This window comes from Triticum aestivum, chromosome 1B (genome assembly GCF_018294505.1).
Source record: "Triticum aestivum cultivar Chinese Spring chromosome 1B, IWGSC CS RefSeq v2.1, whole genome shotgun sequence".
NCBI classification, from domain to species: Eukaryota; Viridiplantae; Streptophyta; class Magnoliopsida; order Poales; family Poaceae; genus Triticum; species Triticum aestivum.
This window is the reverse complement of record NC_057795.1, coordinates 57,868,520-57,879,556: the sequence shown is the minus strand read 5'-3', so window position 1 is coordinate 57,879,556 and position 11,037 is coordinate 57,868,520. Positions and strand designations below refer to the sequence as shown.

General features: G+C 44.4%; 1 pseudogene; it reads right to left on the bottom strand.

Moving 5' to 3' along the window:
- Positions 1 to 4,373: 4,373 nt before the first annotated feature.
- On the bottom strand, positions 4,374 to 6,546 carry LOC123077049 (uncharacterized; annotated as a pseudogene).
- Between the last annotated feature and the right edge of the window lie 4,491 nt (positions 6,547 to 11,037).

Genomic DNA, 11,037 nt, shown 5'->3' with positions numbered 1-11,037 from the left:
TACAATGTTCATGCTCAAAGCTGGTACTAAATAACAATTATTGAGGTTCAAAACTAATCCCGTAGGTAAATGTAGAGGTAGCGTGCCGATGGCGATCACATCAACCTTGGAACCATTCCCGACACGCATCGTCACCTTGTCCTTCGCCAGTCTCCGCTTATTCCGCGGCTCCTACTTTGAGTTACAAATATGAGCAACCGCACCGGTATCAAATACCCAGGAGCTACTACGAGCACGGGTAAGGTACACATAAATTACATGTATATCACATATACCTTTGGTTTTGCCGGCCTTCTTGTCCGCTAAGTACTTGGGGCAGTTCCGCTTCTAGTGACCACTTCCCTTGCAATAAAAGCACTCAGTCTCAGGATTGGGTCCATTGGTTGACTTCTTCCTGGCAACTGGCTTACCAGGCGCGGCAACTTCCTTGCCGTCCTTCTTGAAGTTCTTCTTACCCTTGCCCTTCTTGAACTTAGTGGTTTTATTCACCATCAACACTTGATGTTCCTTTTTGATCTCTACCTCTGCTAATTTCAGCATTGAATATACCTCAGGAATGGTCTTTTCCGTCCCCTGCATATTGAAGTTCATCACAAAGCTCTTGTAGCTTGGTGGGAGCGACTGGAGAATTCTGTCAATGACCGCATCATCCGGGAGATTAACTCCCAGCTGAGTCAAGCGGTTGTGCAACCCAGACATCTTGAGTATGTGCTCACTAACAGAACTGTTTTCCTCCATCTTACAGCTAAAGAACTTGTTAGAGACTTCATATCTCTGGACCCGGGCATGAGCTTGGAAAACCATTTTCAGCTCCTCGAACATCTCATATGCTCTGTGTTGCTCAAAACGCTTTTGGAGCCCCGGTTCTAAGCTGTAAAGCATGCCGCACTGAACGAGGGAGTAATCATCAGCACGAGACTGCCAAGCGTTCATAACGTCTTGGTTCTCTGGGATTGGTGCTTCACCTAGTGGTGCTTCTAGGACATAATCTTTCTTGGCAGCTATGAGGATGATCCTCAGGTTCCGGACCCAGTCCGTATAGTTGCTGCCATCGTCTTTCAGCTTGGTTTTCTCTAGGAACGCGTTGAAGTTCAGGTGGACATGAGCGTTGGCCATTTGATCTACAAGACATATTGTAAAGACTTTAGACTAAGTTCATGATAATTAAGTTCATCTTAGTCAAATTATTTAATGAACTCCCACTTAGACAGACATCCCTCTAGTCATCTAAGTGAAACATGACCTGAGTCAACTAGGCCGTGTCCGATCATCACGTGAGACGGACTAGTTAACATCGGTGAACATCTTCATGTTGATCGTATCTTCTATACGACTCATGCTCGACCTTTCGGTCTTCTGTGTTCCGAGGCCATGTCTGTACATGCTAGGCTCGTCAAGTCAACCTAAGTGTATTGCGTGTGTAAATTTGGCTTACACCCGTTGTATTCGAACATTAGGATCTATCACACCCGATCATCACGTGGTGCTTCGAAACAATGAACCTTCGCAACGGTGCACAGTTAGGAGGAACACTTTTCTTGAAATTATTATGAGGGATCATCTTACTTACTACCGTCGTTCTAAGTAAACAAGATGAAAAACATGATAAACATCAAATGTAATCATAATAGTGACATGATATGGCCAATATCATATAGCTCATTTGATCTCCATCTTCGGGGCTCCATGATCATCTTCGTCACCGGCATGACACCATGATCTCCATCATCATGATCTCCATCATCGTGTCTTCATGAAGTTGTCACGCCAACGACTACTTCTACTTCTATGGCTAACACGTTTAGCAATAAAGTAAAGTAGTTTACATGGCGTTCTTCAATGACACGCATGTCATACAAAAATAAAGACAACTCCTATGGCTCTTGCCGGTTGTCATACTCATCGACATGCAAGTCGTGATTCCTATTACAAGAACATGATCTCATACATCACATATATATCATTCATCATTCATCACAACTTTGGCCATATCACATCACAAAACACTTGCTGCAAAAACAAGTTAGACGTCCTCTAATTGTTGTTGCAAGTTTTTACGTGGCTTCTATAGGTGATCTAGCAAGAACGTTTTCTTACCTACGTTAAAGCCACAATGTGATTTGCCAACTTCTATTTACCCTTCATAAGGACCCTTTTCATCGAATCCGCTCCAACTAAAGTGGGAGAGACAGACACCCGCTAGCCACCTTATGCAACTAGTGCATGTCAGTCAGTGGAACCTGTCTCATGTAAGCGTACGTGTAAGGTCGGTCCAGGCCACTTCATCCCACAATACCGCTGAAGCAAAATAAGACTAGTAGTGGCAAGAAAGTTGACAACATCTACGCCCACAACAAATTGTGTTCTACTCGTGCAAAGAGAACTACGCATAGACCTGGCTCATGATGCCACTGGTGGGGAACGTTGCATAAAATAAAAAATTTCCTACGTTCACCAAGATCAATATATGAGTTCATCCAGCAACGAGAGAGGGGAGTGCATCTACATACCCTTGTAGATCGCGAGCGGAAGTGTTCAAGAGAACGGGGTTGAGGGAGTCGTACACGTCGTTATCCAAATCACCGGAGATCCTAGGGCCGAACGGACGGCACCTCCGCGTTCAACACACGTACGGTCAGCATGACGTATCCTCCTACTTGATCCAGCAAGGGGGAAGGAGAGGTTGATGAAGATCCAGCAGCACGATGGCGTGGTGGTGGATGCAACAGGGATCCGGCAGGGCTTCGCCAAGCGTCTGCGGGAGGGAGAGGTGTAGCAAGGGGAAAGGGAGGCGCCAAGATGCAGGGTGCGGCTGCCCTCCCTCCTCCCCTCTTTATATAGGGTCCCCAGGGGGGCGCCGGCCCTAGGAGATGGGATCTCCTGGGGGGGCGGCGGCCAAGGGGGAAACTTGCCCCCAAGGCAAGTGGAGGCGCCCCCTCCCCTAGGGTTCCCAACCCTAGGCGCAGGGGGGGCCACCAGCCCACCAGCGGCTGGTTCCCCTCCCACTTCAGCCCATGGGGCCCTCCGGGATAGGTGGCCCCACCCGATGGACCCCCGGGACCCTTCCGGTGGTCCCGGTACAATACCGGTGACCCCCGAAACTCTCCCGATGGCCGAAACAGCACTTCCTATATATAATTCTTCACCTCCGGACCATTCCGGAACTCCTCGCAACGTCCGCGATCTCATCCGGGACTCCGAACAACTTTCGGTTTGCTGCATACTAATATATCTACAACCCTAGCGTCACCGAACCTTAAGTGTGTAGACCCTACGGGTTCGGGAGACATGCAGACATGACCGAGACTCCTCTCCGGTCAATAACCAACAGCGGGATCTGGATACCCATGTTGGCTCCCACATACTCCTCGATGATCTCATCGGATGAACCACGATGTCGAGGATTCAATCAACCCCGTATTCAATTCCCTTTGTCAATCGGTACGTTACTTGCCCGAGACTCGATCGTCGGTATCCCAATACCTCGTTTAGTCTCGTTACTGGCAAGTCACTTTACTCGTACCGTAATGCATGATCCCGTGACCAGACACTTGGTCACATTGAGCTCATTATGATGATGCATTATCGAGTGGGCCCAGAGATACCTCTCCGTCATACGGAGTGACAAATCCCAGTCTCGATTCGTGCCAGCCCAACAGACACTTTCGGAGATACCCGTAGTGTACCTTTATAGTCATCCAGTTACGTTGTGACGTTTGGCACACCCAAAGCACTCCTACGGTATCCGGGAGTTGCACAATCTCATGGTCTAAGGAAATGATACTCGACAATTGAAAAGCTCTAGCCAAACGAACTACACGATCTTTGAGCTATGCTTAGAATTGGGTCTTGTCCATCACATCATTCTCCTAATGATGTGATCCCGTTATCAATGACATCCAATGCCCATAGTCAGGAAACCATGACTATCTGTTGATCAACGAGCTAGTCAACTAGAGGCTCACTAGGGACTTGTTGTGGTCTATGTATTCACACGTGTATTACGATTTCCGGATAACACAGTTATAGCATGAATAATAGACTTATCATGAACAAAGAAATATAATAATAACCATTTATGATTGCCTCTAGGGCATATTTCCAACACTTTACTATCTCTTTCATGTTCTTCGGTACAAGGAAAAATTGGAAACGCTGGTGAGTGGTAAAAAACCATTAGTGGCTTGCAAGTTGCAACCAATTTTCAGGATTCCAAATGTAATATTTGAAGCAGATATAGAGGACCAACTATTTTTGTAACATTAATACAAAAGAACAACTAACTAAAGTCTCAGGAGAAGAAACCTTAATTACAGGATATGAAACTTTATTTCTTAATTCGTTACAGATGGACGTAAATATCTGGCATATTCCTAGTTATCAACACAACCTGGTCCACCATAGAAGAACCGGCCAGAATCAATGTAAGAAATAGGATAACAATCTTGACGATTTACATAGAATGGTAGATCCGTGTTGGCAATGCTGTCAATGCCATCGGCATCTATAAGCTTGAGGTTACTGACGGATGCAGCGGGGCCGCTCAATGGAACATGCCCATTGCCCATTGGAGGACTTGGTGATGGTTTGCTGCGAGCTGCATAGCCACCAAATCGAAGCAGAACTGGGCTATCTATCATTGCAGGAAGCAAGGATTTTGGAAAGTAACCAACTGGTTTCGGGGAACCATTTAATCCATAATGTACTTGCCAATCGCCAGATGATTTATCCTGCAACCATGGACAACAAATAGATGCATCGACTGATGTAAATAATGACAAGACACAACTCATTGTTCATGCAGAAAAACATATGGATTTCTGGATGTAGTAATCCATGTGCCCATTGTTCATAAGCAGTTCGTTTCCTAACATAAATAAATGTCTAGTGATACCCCCCCCCCCTCCCACCCGTCTTTGGATGACCATTGTCACTTTTTATCAAACAGAATTCTGTTACAAGTGTAGTGTTACCATAGATATGCCCGAAACCATTTTTAGCTTTACTTATTATGAAGCATTTCCTAAAGAAATATTGTTTAATACTAGTTGATTATCATTAATATGCACACTTCAATAAAACCACCATGAGAATATGGATTGGTGGTGTCATATGTTCCAACCCAAGTCAATGTGAACTTGTTTGGCTCCAACAAGTTCAAACTAGAAAGCAAACCAAAATCAAAAGCAATAATGCAATCCCTCCTCCACTGCCCCCAATAAGTAACAACTTAAGGAGCTTGCAAAAAAATGTAGCATTTGGGAGTTAATATATACCTTGAATAACCTTAGTGTGATGTATTGTTTGGTGCCATTGATACTTGAAACTGGATTGATGACATCACCTGGAGCTATGTTGGATGATGTCTTTCGAAAGCCATCGCTTGTTAGGCGATCCGCTAGCCTGCCATTGTAATAAGAAAGCTCATTAACAAGTTCAGAATAGCACTCACATTTCAAACATGCACAGGATTTTAACGTACTAATAAATAAAGTTTTACCTACAATATGAACAAAATAAGACTGGGGTACACCCCTTTTCAAAAAAAATGAAACATAATAAAGTTATTGTTTTATGGTATATATATTAAGAAATAAAGTTATTGTTGATTTTAAAATGCAAGAGTATACCACATTGCACCACAAGACACTAAATTCATGTTGTGGAACAGTAAGATCTCATACCGAACTTCATGGTTGTACAAACTAAAAACTTTGAGATACGCCTGTCATTTTTTGAAGCACACAATGAGAAAACTTACACCCATGCCACGTAGAAATGAGTAAGTGAATCCTTGTACAAGGCTGGAAAACTCTGCACAAAATTATAGTAGTGTTAACAATGATGTCAAACGTTCATTATTTAATACTACTAGTAGTTGTTAGCTCAACCTGCAACAATGGCTTATACATCTATTGGGTTACTAAACATGGTCAGTACGGGCATAATAAACTGTGGAATCCAGAAGAGAACATGAACAGTTTCTTTGGAAGGCCAGTGTGTACATCATCACACACAATGAAAAACCAATACTAAGTATTAAAATAATTTTGTATATATGTGCTACAAGCCTACAAACCATAACAAAATGTAACTTACGTGCCATCCAATTTGAATTCCATTGGCCGGATTTTTTTAGCCATTTCCTAAGCTGGTAATCCAGATGCCACCCTCCGTTATTTGGTCAGATTGTAAAGTAAAGCCATACACGTCTAGTGTAGCCTCTACACCATAATATGATGAGTCACCTAACAAAAACGAAAAACAGTATCAGTATAAGCAAATTCATCCAGGATGTAAGTGGTAAGCAAACGGAATTAGTAGTCTTTCCGTCCCGAATTAGTTCGCTCAAACGGATGTATCTAGCACTAAAATATGTCTAGATGCATTCATTTCAGCGACAACTAATTCCGGACGGAGAAAGTATGTGACAGATGTATTACTCACACAAGAGCTTGTGGCATTTCCGCTTGATGCGAGCTCTACACCTGGCTGGAGAAATTCTAGGTCACCATGAAAGGGCGGCCATACTTCTAGGGAACCCATAAAAGAAGAACATCCTCTGGCAGGCCTTCAGAGGCTGTCTCCCCGTGGCTGACCAAATTCATAACAGGTTCTCTTTTGGCGGTCCAGAGTTAATCCAAAAATTAAAATCTTCCTCTGGCAGGCCTTTAGAGGCCGTCTCCCCACAGCTGACCAAATTCGTAAGTGAAACGGGCCGGGCTCGGAGTTTTGTGCTCTCTGTGGTGCCTTGGAGGACACGAATCTTATCTTTTTTTCATTACATGCTTGCTAAGCTGGTCTGGAGTTGTGTCCGATCCTAGCTCCAGGTTACTTGGAACCCCTCCTTTCCTGAGCTGAGAAACCTTGCCAAGTCGTTGGTTGGGGTGACTAAGAGGGTTTTCTGGGTTGGCCTAGGTGCGATTTGTTGGTCGTTGTGGACGATTAGGAACAAATTTACGATCGAACATGTTTTTCCTACTAAGGCTGCTGACTCTCTTTTCAAATCATGTATCTTCTTGCAGCAGTGGAGATCATTGACTAAGGAAGACGACCGGGGAGCGCTGGACTTGCTCATCTCTAAAATTCGGGCCTCGGCTTCATCTCTCTCTGGGCAGGGTCCTGAAGTCTGATGTTTTCTCATACTAACGACTTGTTTAATACTTGCATGCATGCACTCATCATAACACTTAGATACTTCCTCCACTCAGTTTTCTTGCATGCATGCGGTGTACTCCCTCCGTTCCTAAATGTAAGTCTTTGTAGAGATTCCATTATAAACCGCATACGGATGTATATAGATGCAATTTAAGTTTAGATTCATTCATTTTGCTTCGTATATAGTCCACCTAGTGAAATCTCTACAAAAACTTATATTTAGGAACGGAGGGAGTATTAATGATTCCGGTAAACGAAAAAAAAGTTGGATTGCAAAACATGTATTACATTTTACCTTGGTACCTCTAGTTTGAGTTTATGGTCTTGTATATAAAAATAGAGGGAGTACCCCAAATCAATCCTAATTCAAGAAGGCACAACGGCGTAAATATACTATACTTACTTCAAAGCATCGTAGTATTTATACTAGTGTATGTCAAGGGGTTGACCTTCCAGCTCAGCCCAAGAAGCGATGGGCTGGCGGAGGTGGCCTAGTGGTGAATGACACGGAGCCGGAGTTGGCGGGCTGGGCTGAATCTTGCCAGATGTTGGACAGAGTGGTGTTACAGGCTTTGTAAGAGGTCCATAGTTTTCCAAATCTGAAAAGGCGGTAAGAGCACCAGGGCTGGATGGGTTCATGGGGCGTTTCTATGCCACGTGTTGGCATATCATTCGGGAGGACTTCATGGCAGCTATGGCATGCTTCTATAATGGAGATGTGAGAGGTATGGCAACGATCAATAAATCTCTTGTTGCCCTCCTGCCTAAGAAGGATGGGGCGTTGGATGTGGGAGACTTTCGGCCAATAAATCTTGTTCATGGGGCTGTTAAAATTTTTGAGAAGGTACTTGCCTCTAGGCTTGTGGTGGAGCTGCCGAATCTGGTTGGAAATCATCAAAGTGCATTTGTTAAAGGGAGATCGTTACATGACAACTTCATGTTGGTTCAGAGCATGGCTCGTCGTTTGCTGCTCTGAAGAATCCCGCTGTCCTCTTGAAGCTTGACATTTCTAAAGCGTTTGACTCGGTACAATGGCCGTTTCTCTTGGAAGTTTTGGAGCAGTTTGGTTTTGGTCCAAGATGGCGGTCATGGGTGTGTGATATTCTAGCTACTTCCACCACAAGGATAATGTTGAATGGAGATCCGGGAGGCACAATTTACAACTGCAAGGGACTGCAACAGGGAGATCCCATTTCCCCGATGCTCTTTATCCTCACCATGGAACCACTACAAAGGTTGTCTGAATGGGCCGCCAACAGAGGTTTTTTGCGGCCAGTGGCGATAGCAGGCATGAAGAAAAGGCTCTCGTTTTTCGCGGATGATGTAGTCTTGTTTACCAAGCCAGAGCCGATGGATCTTGCTATCTGCAAAAGCATCTTTGATCTTTTTGGTGAGGCATCGGGATTGCACATAAACATGAGGAAATCAATTGCGCTACCGATATGATGTTCAGAACAATGCATCACTATGGCAAGTGAGGAGTTTGGTTGCCCGGTGGGATCGTTCCCGGTGCGCTATCTTGGGCTGCCTTTGTCCATAAGAAAGCAATCAGCGACACAGTTACAGTATCTGGTGGATCAGATGGCGAATCAACTGCCGAAATGGAAGGCTTCTCTTATGCCTAAGAGTGGTAGGCTTACATTGGTGCATTTTGTCCTATGCGCGATACCCGTACATGCGATGATGGCGTTGGATCTTCCTACCAAAACGGTCAAAGCCATGAATAAGGTGTGTCGAGGGTTCTTGTGGTGTCGAAAAGCAGAAGCAAATGGTGGCAATTGTGCGGTTGCATGGGACGCTGTGTGTGCCCCCAAATGGGCAGGAGGCCTAGGGCTGCCTAACCTGAGGTGGATGAATTTGGCAATGCAAACCAGATGGCCGTGGCTACAAAGGACTGACACCAGTAGACCATGGAGTGAGTTTTAGATCAAAGTGCCAGATGACTCGATGAGAATCTTTCAAGCGGCAACAAGGTGCACGCCACACAATGGATTGGACACGCTCTTTTGGGAAGATAGATGGCTAGAAGGAAGGCGGATACAGGAAATTGCACCGGCCATTTACGACATGGTTCCGAGCCGTGTTAGGCAGACGAGCCGACTCGGTCAGGTGGTGGCCAACGTTGCATGGGTGGATTGCATCAACCCCGATCTTTGGCAGAGAGTGCAGGCCTGGGAGCCGACAGAGAATAGCCCGGACAGATTGGCTTGGTCATGGGAGGCAAATGGAGAATTCTCAGTGCGATCGGCATATGTGCCAAGTTTTGGGGCCGGGAGGTGATACCCACTACGAAGTTAACTTGGAAATCAAGCGCTCCATCACAATGCAAATTCTTCACGTGGCTTGCATTACGTAACAGATGTTGGACGTCAGACCGGCTTGCTAGGAGAGGGTTGCCGCATCAAGACAATTAGTGTCCGCTTTGTGACCAACAGGAGGAAACAATAGACCACGTGCTACTAACATGCGTCTTTTCCAGGACAATCTGGGCGGCGGTTTGTACTGCGTTGGGGAAACCAGAGTGGACACCAACCTCGCAGGATGCTTTACAACCTTGGCTGTGTACGAAGCAAGGGCTAACTACCATGGCCAGAAAAGACCTGCATGCTTTCTTGCTACTGACATTGTGGGAGTTGTGGAAGCATAGGAACGCAGTGGTGTTTGACGGTGTCTTGCCATCGACTAACCGGCTAATGCGGAAAATCGAGGCGGAAGGAAGGATTTGGGCGCGTTCTGGACTTATAAAAGGAAACGCCGAATTCGTGCTTGCCGGTTTAGTGAGGTGGATTAGTGGGGACGAGTAGTCTAATGTGTAGTAGGTGGAGTGATGTTGTACATATGGGTGTGAGAAATCACCACGCTTGTAATTGACTGATTGAGACTTTCTATGCCTTTTCTTCTTTAATTAATATATGATATGCACATTCGTGCATATTCGAGAGAAAAAAAGGGAGAGAGGATTTGGGAGGCAGGAAAAGCTGATTGAAGAAGGCATTGTCGATACGTTCAAGAGTTGGAGACGATCAATTATTAGTCATCTATCGTTTCATTAAATTAACTAGCAAAGTGGCCCGCTCGATGCGCGGGCTAGTACTTTATATAGTTTAATAATGGAAATTATTATTTGATTTCCATAACAAAAATTATGACAAAATGTGATGTTATTTTCGAATATATCAAGCTTTCGCGAACATAATTTTTTGTTAGGTATGTTTGATAGTATCATTGATATATATGTTATCCATTTATCATTTGTCTGCTTCTTGCATTTTGTACTAAATATTATTTTATGATGATTCGACTTGCGCGTGCAACATATTAATATGTACAACTTAATTTCTATATAAGTAGACATACTATGTGAGGATGTATCTTATTTCTTGCTATTTCTATAGGATTTTTGTTTTTCTATTCTGAAGCAAATCCTGGAGGGTGCATAGTAAACCAATGTTAAACTCTAATGGTTGCTAGGAAATCATAATGTTGTATGAGACCTTGTTAGTAAGTCGAAAATAGTAGAACACACGTTGTGCGCAACATATTCAACTGATTCTTCTTTCTATAGATAACTTTATGATATTTTTTAATGAACGGGTCTAGCTGGCGGCCGGGCCGGCCAAATAAAGTAAGTGCCTGTCATCTTCGTCCCAGAGATTAGACAACCGCATATTAAATTAGACTCGTCTAGCTGGCGGCGGGAGGCTGGTTAGCGCTCGCGAGCGGCCGCCCTGGTCCCGACTGCCCGTGTCCGAAAGTCGAGTCTCTACCGCATACTAAAAAAGGGAAAAAAATTACTATAGTGCAAAAGTGCTAAAAAGACACTGTTAATTAATCATTCTATGTGGTCTTTTATCATGTAATGAATGCATGCATGCCGAT